General features: G+C 39.1%; 1 protein-coding gene and 1 non-coding gene across 7 annotated transcripts in view; one reads left to right on the forward strand and one right to left on the reverse strand.

Moving 5' to 3' along the window:
• Nucleotides 1–12,863, forward strand: part of GULP1 (GULP PTB domain containing engulfment adaptor 1) — a 330,379-nt gene that overhangs the window by 63,246 nt on the left and 254,270 nt on the right. The window lies entirely within an intron of this gene.
• On the reverse strand, nt 6,185–6,289 carry LOC147378724 (U6 spliceosomal RNA). The gene has a single exon (XR_015153543.1). It is a non-coding gene; the product is annotated as a U6 spliceosomal RNA (small nuclear RNA).

The raw sequence follows: 12,863 nt of genomic DNA on the forward strand, positions 1-12,863 counted from the left end.
AAAAGACATAAACAATTTATCCAAAGAAGACATAGAGATGGCTTACAAACACATGAAAAGATGCTCAACATTGCTCATTATTAGAGAAATGCAAATCAAAACTACAATGAGATATCACCTCACACCAGTCAGAATGGCCATCATCAAAAAGTCTACAAACAATAAATGCTGGGGAGGGTGTAGAGAAAAGGGAACACTCTTGCACTGTTGGTGGGAATATAAATTGATACAGCCACTATGGAAGACGGTATGGAGATTCCTTAAAAAACTAGGAATAAAACTACCATATGACCCAGCAATCTCACTCCTAGGCATATACCCTGAGGAAATAAAAATTGAAAAAGACACATGTATCCCATTGTTCATTCCAGCACTATTTACAATAACTAGAACATGGAAGCAACCTAGGTGTCCATCGACAGATGAATGGATAAAGAAGTTGTGGTACATATACACAATGGAATATTCAGTTCAGTTCAGTTCAGTCACTCAGTCGTGTCTGACTCTTTGCGACCCCATGAATCACAGCACCCCAGGCCTCCCTGTCCATCACCAACTCCCGGAGTTCACTCAGACTCACGTCCATCGAGTCAGTGATACTCAGCCACAAAAGGGAACACATTTGAGTCAGTTCTAATGAGGTGGATGAAAACCTAGAACCCAAAGATAAATATCGTATTTTAACACATATATATGGAATCTAGAAGAATGGTAGTGAAGAACTTATTTACAGGGCAGCAGTAGAGAAACAGACATAGAGAACAGACTTATGGAAATGGGGAAAGGTGAGGAGAGGGTGAGTTGTATGGAAAGAGTAACATGGAAACTTACATTACCATATGTAAAATAGATAGCCAGTGGGAGTTTGCTGTATGGCTCGGGAAACTCAAACAGGGGCTCTGTATCAACCTAGAGGGGTGGGATGGGGAGGGAGATGGGAGGGAAGTTCAAAAGGGAGGGGATATATGTATACCTATGGCTGATTCATGTTGAGGTTTGACAAAGAACAACCAAATTCTGTAAAGCAATTATCCTTCAATAAATAAATAAAAGAAGAAGGAAAATTACCCAAGAAAGGTGACTTGAAGACATTCTGGGCACAGAGAAAGACACAAAGGACAATTCCTTCAAGAAAATTCTCTAATATGAAAGGAGTTTTAGAAAGAAACATAAAATTGGGTTTTGATGAAAATATAATGTTGAAAACACTGGTATATATTTTAAAAAAGATAATGCCAAACCCCAAACTGAAGATTAGTGCCAGACTAGAGATAATCTAATAATTAAAGGAAGACTTTCTTTCTCTTTTTTGAGGAAAGCAAAGTAATTAAGGACAACTAATCATTTGTAGCTAAATTAGGGCTCCTGAAGAGGATTGGGGACAGAATTTTTTGGAAGTTCTCTCTTTTGGAAATTCTTGTGACCCTACTCTCTGGCATTTGTGGGTTTCTTTGAGGTGCTGTGCTTAACTTCTCAGGGCCTTTGAAGCCGCTTATTTTCTCTGCTGGCAGGCTGACCTCTTCTTCTTCTTTTTATTTAATTTTGATTGGCATATGGTTGCTTTACAATGTTATGTTATTTTCTGCTGTACAGCAAAGGGAATCAGCCATATGTATACATACATCCCCTCATTTTTTTGGATTTCCTTCCCATTTTTGACTCCTTATTCTACCCATTGCTAAATCCTCCTCTTCCTTCAACTGGCATTCTGCCCAGAACTGCTTCTTCGAATTTACACTCTAGGTTGGGTACCATTCTTCTGGGTTCCTATAACATCCTGTATATGTCACATTACTGTCAATTTTCTTTTTGTCTATTTATCTCATGAAACAGTAAGTACCTTGAAGGCAGGGGTTTTCCAATGGCTTCTGTGTCTCCAGAACTTCTCAGAGTTCTTGACTCAAGAAATTCTTAGAAATAAAATGAAAAATGAAAGCAATAGCCTATCTTTTCCCATAGCTGACAGTGTCAAGATGGTCTTGGAGATGGCAATAATGGATTACAAGGTCTTTACATTGATAGTTGGGGAGAAATTTAGAGACTTCAACCTGTATATAACACATGGCTGGCATATAGCAGATTCCCAATACATTTTAGGTGAGGAAAAGAATGAACATTTTCATTTAATATACAAAGGCTCTGATGTAGATTATGTTAAGGATGTGATGTCTCTCTTAGCATATTGTTAGGTGAATATAAACTCAGACATTGATCTTTACTCATAAAGTAGCAATCATTTTTATGACCTCTAATTTTTAAAAATTTTTATTAAAGTATATAGTTGATTTACAATGTTGTGTTAGTTTCTGGTATACAGCAAAGTGAATCAGTGTATGTGTGTGTGTATATATATATATATATATAATTTTATTTTTCATTATGGTTTATTATAAGATACTGAATATAGCTCTCTGTACTATGTGTTCCCTGAGACCTGCCTTTGAGTGTTTGAGTGTCTCCTGTGGAGGTACGGGTCAGCAGGGGCCTGCCACAGGGGCAGGGGCTCTGGGTGCAGCAGCCCGGGGTATCACATAAGCCCTCTTAGAGGAGGTCATCATTAACCCCACCATAGAGCTGCCAGAACTTACACAGAACTGGGGAAACAGACTCTTGGAGGGCACAGACAAAAGCTAGTCTGCTCCTGGATCCAGGAGAAAGGAACAATGAACCCACAAGAGACTGACCCAGACTTGCCCTTGAGTTGCCAGGAGTTTCTGATGGAGATGTGGGTTGGTGGTGGCCTGCTGCAGGGTTAAGGGCACTGGAACCTTTTGAAGGAGGTCACTGTTACCTTCATTACCTCCACCATAGTTTGGCCTCAGATCAAACAAAAGGGAAGGAAACCAGTCTTGCCCATCAGAACAAGACCCAGTTTCCCCCTCAGTCAGTCTCTCCCATCAGGAAGCTTCCATAAGCTTCTTATCCTTATCCATCAGAGGGCAGACAGAATGAAAACCACAGTCATGGAAAACTAATCAAACTGATCACATGAACCATAACCTTGTCTAACTCAATGAAACTATGAGCCATGCCATGTAGGGCCACCCAAGATGGATGGGTCATGGTGGAGAGTTCTGACAAAAGGTGGTCCACTGGAGAAGGGAATGGCAAACTGCTTCAGTATTCTTGCCTTGAGAACCCCATGAACAGTATGAAAAGGTAAAAAGATAGGACACTAAAAGATGAACTCCCCAGGTCGGTAGGTGCCCAATATGCTTCTGGAGAACAGTAGAGAAATAACTCCAGAAAGAATGAAGAGACAGCCAAAGCAAAAACAACACCCAGTTGTGGATGTAAATGGTGGTAGAAGTAAAGTCTGATGCTATAAAGGAGAATATTGTATGAGAACCTGGAAAGTTAGGTCCATGAATCAAGGTAAATTGGAAGTGGTCAAACAGGAGATGGCAAGAGTGAACATTGACATTTTAGGAATCAGTGAACTAAAATGGACTGGAATGGGTGAATTTAAATCAGATGACCATTGTATTTACTACTGTGGGAAAGGATCCCTTAGAATAAATGGAGTAGCCTTCGTAGTCAACAAGAGTCTGAAATGCAGTACTTTGATGCAATCTCAAAAACAATAGAATGATCTCTGTTTGTTTCCAAGGCAAACCATTCAGTATCACAGTAATCCAAGTCTATGCCCTGACCAGTAATGCTGAAGAAGCTGAAGTTGAACTGTTCTATGAAGACCTACAAGAACTTCTAGAACTAACACCCAAAAAGGATGTCCTTTTCATTATAAGGGACTGGAATGCAAAAGTAGGAAGTTAAGAGATACCTGGAGTAACAGGGAAATTTGGCCTTGGAGTACAAAATGAAGCAGGGCAAAGGCTAACAGAGTTTTGCCAGGAGAATGCAATGGTCATGGCAAACACCCTCGTCCAACAACATAAGAGAAGACTCTACACATGGATTTCAGCAGAAGGTCAACACCGAAATCAGATTGATTATATTCTTTGCAGCCAAAGATGGAGAAACTCTATACAGTCAGCAAAAACAAGACTGGGAGCTGACTATGGCTCAGATTATGAACTCCTGTTTGCCAAATTCAGACTTCAACTGAAGTAAGTAGAGTAAACCCTTAGACCGTTCATGTATGACCTATATCAAATCCCTTACGATTATACGGTGGAAGTGACAAATAGACTTAAGGGATTAGATCTGATAGACAGAGTGCCTGAAGAACTATGGACACAGGTTTGTGACATTGTACAGGCAGCAGTGAGCAAGACCATCCCCAAGAAAAAGAAATGTAAAAAGGTAAAATGGTTGTCTGAGGAGGGCTTACATAGCTGAGTAAAAAGGAGAGGTGAAAGGCAAAGGAGAAAAGGAAAGATATACTCATTTGATTGTAGAGTTTCAAAGCATAGGAAAGACAGATAGGAAAGCCTTCCTCAGTGATCAATGCCAAGAAATAGAGGAAAGAATAGAATGGGACAGACTAGAGATCTCTTCAAGAAAATTAGAGATATCAAGGGAACATTTCATGCAAAGATGGGCAAAATAAAGGACAGAAATGGTATGGACCTAACAGAAGCAGAAGATATTAAGAAGAGGTGGCAAGAATACATGGAAGAACTATACAAAAACAATCTTTACGACCCAAATAATCATGATGGTGTGATCACTCACCTAGAGCCAGACATCCTGGAATGGGAAGTCAAGTGGGCCTTAGGAAACATCACTATGAACAAAGCTAGTGGAGGTGACAGAATTCCAGTTGAGCTATTTCAAATCCTGAAAGATGATGCTGTGAAAGTGCTGCTCTCAATCTGCCAGCAAATTTGGGAAACTCAACAGTGGCCACAGGAATGGAAAAGGTCAGTTTTTATTCTAGTCCCAAAGAAAGGCAATGCCAAAGAATGTTAGAACTATCACAAAATTGCACTCATCACACATGCTACCAAATTAGCTTAAATTTCTCCAAGCCAGGCTTCAACGGTACATGACCGTGAACTTCCAGATGTTCAAGTTGGATTTAGAATACACAGAGGGACCAGAGATCAAATTGCCAACATCCGTTGGATCATAGAAAAAGCAAGAGAGTTCCAGAAAAATATCTCTTTCTGTTTTATTGACTACACCTTTGACTGTGTGGATCACAACAAACTGTGGAAAATTCTTCAAGAGATGGGAATATCAGACCACCTGGCCTGCCTCCCAAGAAATCAGTATGCATGTTAAGAAGCAACAGTTAGAACTGGACATGGAACAATAGACTGATTCCAAGTCGGGAAAGGAGTATGTCAAGGCTGTATATTGTCACCCTGCTTATTTAACTTATTTGCAGAGTACTTCATGAGAAATGCCAGGCTGGATGAAGCACAAGCTGGAATCAAGGTTGCCAGGAGAAATATCAATAGTGTCAGATATGCAGATGACACTACCCTTATGGCAGAAAACAAAGATGAACTAAAGAGTCTCTTGATGAAAGTGAAAGAGGAGAGTGATAATGTTGGCTTAAAACTCAACATTCAGAAAACTGAGATCATGGCCATCACTTCATGGCAAATAGATTGGGAAACAATGGGAACAGTGACAGACTTTTTTTTTTGAGCTCCAAAATCACTGCAGTTGGTGACTGCTGCCATGAACTTCAAAGACGCTTACTCCTTGGAAGAAAAGTTATGACCAACCTAGACAGCATATTAAAAAGCAGAGATGTTACTTTGCCCACAAAGGTCCATCTAGTCAAAGCTATAGTTTTTCCAGTAGTCATGTATGGATGTGAGATTTGGACTATAAGGAAAGCTGAACTCCGAAGAATTGATGCTTTTGAACTGTGGTGTTGGAGAAGTCTCTTGAGAGTCCCTTGGACCACAGGAAATCAAAGCAGTCAATCCTAAAGGAAATCTGTCCTGAATATTCATTGGAAGGAATGATGCTGAAGCTGAAACTCCAATACTTCGCATCCAAACACCTGATGCGAAGAACTGAGTCATTGGAAAAAACTGTGATTTGGGGCAGGATTGAAGGCAGGAGGATAAGGGGTTGAAAGAGGATGAGATGGTTAGATGGCATCATGGACATGAGTTTGAGTAAACTCCGGAAGTTGGTGATGGACATGGGGTCGCAAAGAGTCAGACACGACTGAGCGATTGATCTGAAGAGGATACTGAATATAGATCCCTGTGCTATACAGTATATCCTTGTTGTTTATCTATTCTATATATGGTAGAAAAATGGGGAATGCTTCATGAGTTTGTGTGTTATCCTTGCATAGGTACCATGATAATCTTCTCTATATTATTCCAATTTTAGTGTATGTACTCGAGGTTAGCACTTGCCTCCAGTTAATCTCCTGTACATGTCAGGTATTGGAAACGATTTATGTGTACAATGTACAATATAGTCACATTTAATTCTCTGAAAACCCTTTAAGGCTTATGTTAGGTTTGGGGACATAGATTTGAACTCAGAGGTGTATGATTGTAGAACACATGCTTTTTTCCTAATCAGTGTTCTTTCTGCTCTTCTCTGCCTCCTCCATTTCTTTAGGAAGCAGCAGAAGCTCCTTGTGTCTTTCAGTTCAGTTCAGTTGCTCAGTCGTGTCCGACTCTGTGACCCCATGAATTGCAGCACGCGAGGCCTCCCTGTCCATCACCAACTCCCGGAGTTTACTCAAACTCATGTCCATCGAGTCGGTGATGACATCCAGCCATTTATCTTCCCAGAAATTGCATGGTTTGGAATCCAGGACTTGCACTTTGATTATTAATTTGTTGTGTGACCATAGACAAAAGAAGTAGATGCTGTTCCTCAGTCTCCTCATTTATTAGATGGACCTATTTTACTATAGCAGGGGTCCATTTATTATGCAACCAATATTTAAAAGACTAACGGATACTGGACACTGTTTTAGGTTCTGAAGATTAAAAAGAACAGAAAAGGACAGACAACACCCATAGAACTACAGAGCTTATATTATGGTGATTATGGCAATTGAGGCTGAAAATAAACAAGTAAAACAAAATCAGTGATTAGTACCAGAAGGCAAATACAACATGGTGACAAGAATGGATGGAGTAGATACGGGTGAAGATATCCATGGATGTGGTGGTCAGGCTGTCTCCTTTAGGAATTGACATTTAAAGGGAAACCTGTAAATGAAGCAGACGTCAGCCATGAATACATTTGGAGGCTCAGATTTCTGGGCAGCAAAACACTCAGGGGAGAAATCCTAACTCCAGAAGAGCCCTTCTTGTTGGAGAACCACTGAGTCCAGTGTGGCTGGTGGGAAGAGAGTAGGAGGAGATGAGACAGAGCTTGACAGGTCCAGATTATGGAGTCACAGTCAGTGGTATAGACTGTTTCTCAAATGCTAGCTTGCAGATACTCCACAGAAATTCACGATGATGGTCTCACGTCTTTGATACCTTTGACATCTTTGATACTTCTTCCAACGTCTTTGCCACTTTTCACGTCTTTGGGAAAATCCTTCCTTAGGAGTCATTTCCCAGAATAGAAACTAGAATCTTGCTTCCTCAGCGTCTTGTGTATCAATGACTTGTATGACCCAGGCCCTGTTGATCAGAGGTTCAGAGGTAAATCTTCCAATCAGAAGTTAATGACAAGAAACAGGCACCATGGAATTCATTCTGGCATTGATAGTGGCTGATACATTTCATCCACAGGGCCTGCCATACAGAGTTGCTAGTATAGTATCTGGTGCACAGATCCTGTTAGCAAAAAGGACTTTAGTGAGAATGCCTGGTGATGGCGGCAGTGCTGAGCACACAGCACTGTGTGTTTGATGCTCTTGGGCCGGTTTGATGCTCTTATTTCAGTACTGTTTCTGACTGCATAGCTTAGTTCTTTGGCCATCGTGGAGTTTCTGTGAGTCTGTAATCGCCTTCCATAAATTTCTTTTTACTTAAATTTACTAGAGTGCATTTCTGTTTGCAATTCAGAGCCCTGTGCCTATGACCCCAACTTGAAATAAGAGTCAGAGAAATTTACTACCTGTATCTGAGAAGAATAAGATCTAGAGATTCATTTCAGCTTTAAGTTCTTGGGTGAATTAGTGACCAAATGTTACCTAAACACTGCTTATTTCAAAACCCTATTTCTCATATTTTTATTTGTAAAACTAGTATTTGTAAATGTATTGCAGTAATGAAAGCCTACTTAATTCTTTGCAGACATTAATGGGAAGACAGACTAATTATTGATTTTTTTTTTCTGGAAACTTCTTTATTGACCTCCCTTAACTTAAAGAGTAGGATGTTCAAAGATGCTACTTTCCCATTACACTTAAAGATCTCTCCAGGCTCCCAGATACATCTTTGATAAGGTATACATTATCTTGAACAACTCACTAAGAGCGTCCTTTCCCCCTTATAGGTAAAGATAAATAATTATTTAATTATTAACCACAATCTTAAACATATACTCATTTTAAGAAAAATTTTTGGTGTCTGTTTAGTCGTCATTATTTCAGTAATACACGAAACCAGTCTTTTATGAGGTCTCCTGTGTTGCATCTGAGAAAGGGCTTCTGAAATTTAAGTGGTTCTTAATAGCTGTGCAGAAGAGAGGTGAAAATATGTTTATAATTATCACACCCCCATCTGTTCAGTAATTGTGCCAGGCTATTCTTGGAAGGGTTGTTGTAGTTTCTTCTCTAAAACGGATTTCCATTTTTCTGCCGCTCTGGCTGTCTCTCCACTCTGTGTTAAAGTTCTGAATCTTTACTAACTCATGCCACTTTTGTTTCTTAGGATGTATTCTTTCATTTGTAGCTAAATTTGTTTTCTTTTTCATTGACATGTCAATTGGATGCAGTGCTCATCACAATGATTGTACTAGTGAATAAAATTGCATCTCCAGCATCTCAGTAGGTGAAAACGATGGTTATTTCTTGGAAATATTTCACATATTGTTTACCTTAATGGGAAATGCTCATTGCTACAAATAGGAGGGAAAGACGTATCCAGTTTTCTTGTTTAAAGGCCTTATCTTCCATGATACCAGTATACATATTTAAGAGTACTTACTTTGATTGTTAATTGAAAAGAATATTTTTGATTCAGTGTCTTTATGGGAGATTTAATCACTAGGCTTATACATATTTAGGTTTTGCCTTTGCTGATGAATTTTTAGAAACTTCTTGCCTTGATCATGCTTTGGTGGTAAGTTTTTGGTGAATACTTTTATAGTCACCTGAATGTTAATATCTAGGCATATTCTCTTTATGGATTTCAAGACACAATGCCTAGGGTGGAAAATTTTCATTCTGGAATATATTTTCTGGTTGTCACTATTCCTCCTTTTGTCTTAATACATACATGATACACATTTTAAATTATGCATTACAGCTGGAGATGTGTGCTCATCAGGAAGATTTTGAGAAATTGAAAGAAAATCTTTTAAATAGACATTTCTAGATGATGGGAATATGATGGTTTATTATTTTATTATGTTACTTTATATATGTTTGATTTTTTCTTTTAATAAAACATTAAAAAAGAAGACATTATATCTTAGACTAGTATAACCCTATGACTTAGGCAATTCACCAGGCTTCACTGAGTTTCAGTATCCTAAACAAAGAAAATACATAAAGAAATAAATGCTCTATTTATAGGATTAGGATTTTGTCATGGAATGAATGCTCTAGTGTTCCAGTGTGGATTGTATTCTGAAATGCTATTCACATGTTGAGTATTAATTATAGAAGGATTTTGTGCAAGTGTCACTTAACATTGATTAACCTAAAAAGAACTGGACAGAGATTTGTATAATTATGTTTTGTATTAGAATAACAAGGTCATAGAAGCCAGAAGAGGGCATGGGTTGCCTTTAGAAGGTGGCCATTTAGGAAATGGTGGACCACAACTAAGTATAACATAGGGTGAGAAACTTTATTTTTTGTATTTGTGCAATAAATGGTGATCCTAGTTAAAAAAAGATAACTGTTGTTTTAAATTGGGAGATTTCTTAATATTATCTTTCTTAAATTAATATCAGTTTCATGGTTGAAGGTCTTCAAAATTAGAGCATCTGTCACTGTAGGTGGACAGGCTAGCTTCAGAGGGAGTCTCATGAGAATTTATATCTGCTCTAAAGGATTGATTTTGAAATAATCCATTATGAACATTTGTCCAGTTAATAAGACAATATTTATTCAAAGTTTACTGTATACTTGGAAATGTGCACAAGTCTCAACATAAATTATTGTATTTTTCTCATTGCCACATAAGAAAAAATACTGTTATCTTTTGTTATATAGATGAGGCAGGTCATTATGGCTCAGAGGTTAAATATCTTGCCCTAGTTTATATAAACACAAAAATGATAGACTTAAGACTAGAACTTACCATTTTAACTATAGAATGTATGGTCTTTACTATACCATATTGATTCTTCATAACAGTTATTTTAGCCTAGGCTTTTTTCTAAACTTTTTTTGTTTTTTTTCTGCCTCTATTTCTGTGCTTCTTTATTCAACCGTGTAGGCAAGTATACACCAGTATTTTTCTATAATGGTCCAGAAAGTCTGTTTTTGAAGTGGAGAGAATTCAAATGAAAATATATAAATGCATGTAGGTAATCATGTTGTATTAATTTCCCTAGGACTGCCATAACAAATGGGGCTTTCCCAATGGCTCAGCGGGTAAAGAATCCACCTGCAATGCAGGAGACACAGGAGACATGGGTTCATCCCTGGGTCGGGAAGATCCTGGGAGGAGGAAACAGAGGAAACTAGGCTACAGTCGAAAGGGTCGCAAAGAGCTGGACAGGACTGAATGACTAGGAATGCACTCTCTGTTAACTCTATTAGTCACTCAGTAATGTCTGGCTCTTGGAGGCCCCATGGACTGTAGTCCACCAGGTTCATTTGTCCATGGAATTCTCTAGGCAAGAATACTGGAGGGGGTAGCCATTCCCTTTACCAGGGAATCTTCCTGACTTAGGGATTGAACTAGGGTTTCCTGTATTGCAGTGGATTCTTTACCATCTGAGCCAACAGGGAAGCCCAAATTAGTAGACTTCACTTATTAGAGCAGTTTTGGTGGTGGTAGTGATTAAGTCGCTAAGTTGTGTCCGACTCTTGTGACCCTATGGACTGTGGCCTACCAGGCTCCTCTGCCCATGCGACTCCCAGGCAAGAATACTGGAGTGGGTTGCCATTTCCTTCTCCAGGGGATCTTCCCCACCCAGGGATCAAGACCAAGTCTCCTGCACTGTAGGTGGAATCTTTACCAAGAGAGCCACCATGGAAGCCTGATCTACCAGCACCACCTGGGAAGCCCCTAAGCATGCACACCCCATAACAAATATCACAAACTTGGTGGCTGAAAACAAGAGAAATGTGTTTTCTCACATTTCTGGAGGCCAAAAAAGTCCAAAATCAATGTCTTGGCTGGGTTGATTCCTTCTGGACCTCTGAGAGAAAATCAATTAATGGTTTTCCCCTAGCTTCTGGTGAGATCTGGCAATCCTTAGCATTCTTTGGCTTGTAGCTTCATAACTCCAGCCTTGGCCTCTGTTTTTGCTTGGCAATTTCTTTGTCTTTCTGTGTCTCAAATTTCCCTCTCTTTTATATAGACACTGACTGGTCTTTGGCTGTAGCTGCTAAGCTGTTTCAGTCATGTCTGACTCTGTACCACCCCATAGACGGCAACCCACCAGGCTTCCCTGTCCCTGGAGAGCCCACCCCAAATCCAAAGCGATCTCATCTTACATTTTTAACTGAATTAATTACCATCTGCCACTGAAATTTCTCTGTCATGTCTGACTCTTTGTGACGCTATGGACTATAGCCTGGCAGGCACCTCTGTCCATGGAATTGTCCAGGCCAGAATACTGGAGTGGGTAGCTGTTCCCTTCTCCAGGGGATCTTCCCAACCCAGGGATAGAACCCAGGTCTCCCGCATTGTGGGCAGATTCTTTACCAGTTGAGCCACCAGGGAAGCCCAAGTACTGGAGTCGATAGCCTATTCCTTCTCCAGGGGATCTTACCGACCCGGGAATTGAACTGGGGTCTCCTGCATTGTAGGTAGATTCTTTACCATCTGCCAAGACCCTATTAACAAATAAATTTACATTCACAGGTACCAAAGGTTAGAATTTGGATGTATCTTTTGGGGGGCCACTATTTGTCCCACTACTTATTTTAATCATTTGTTTTAAAGAAGTAGGTAAAACAGTACAATGAAAACTTTGGTTTCAGACTATCTCAATTCTTTAATTGCTAAGCTGTAAGTGTGTTTTAATAGAAAGAAGCTATTTTATGTACATTATCTCGATGCCAGAGATATTCCCCAAAGATTTTAGACTTAAATTATGTTTCCTTTCTGCTGTTTCACTAGTGAAACCTATATGCAAATTGTCATTTTCAGTTATTTCCTGAAAGTTTGATATTTGAAATTATTTTTAAGGGAGTCTAAATGGTAAAAATGTATATTTCAATGAGGGCTCCTGATTCTTATCTTGAAGCACGTATTAACATGACACAGAATGTTAGAACTAGATCTAGTGAAGGGATATTGAATTAAAAAAATTGAACTGACAAAGATATGTAATAGCATTTGATGACTGACCAAAATTTGGGTCATGTAAAAGAGAAAAAGCCCAACTAAGCATCAAGAAATCTGGATTACATTCTCAGCATTTTACAAGCTGTCTACCTCTGCAGAGTGGAACAGAAAAACAAGTGAACAAACAAACAAACCAAAAAAAAAAAAAACCAACCTTTTAAAGAACAAAAGGAATGTGGAGGTAATCACAGCAGGCAGATTGCTAAGAGCTTTGGAGAGGATGATTCATGAAGAAATGTGGAAATCAAAATTTGAGCAAAGTTCTGAAGATAAAAAAGGGGAAAACCAAAGATGATAGGTGATCCATATATGTTT

Source organism: Bos grunniens, chromosome 2, assembly GCF_055505025.1.
Source record: "Bos grunniens cultivar Pamir isolate PY7600 chromosome 2, Bosgru_T2T1.0, whole genome shotgun sequence".
NCBI classification, from domain to species: domain Eukaryota; kingdom Metazoa; phylum Chordata; class Mammalia; order Artiodactyla; family Bovidae; genus Bos; species Bos grunniens.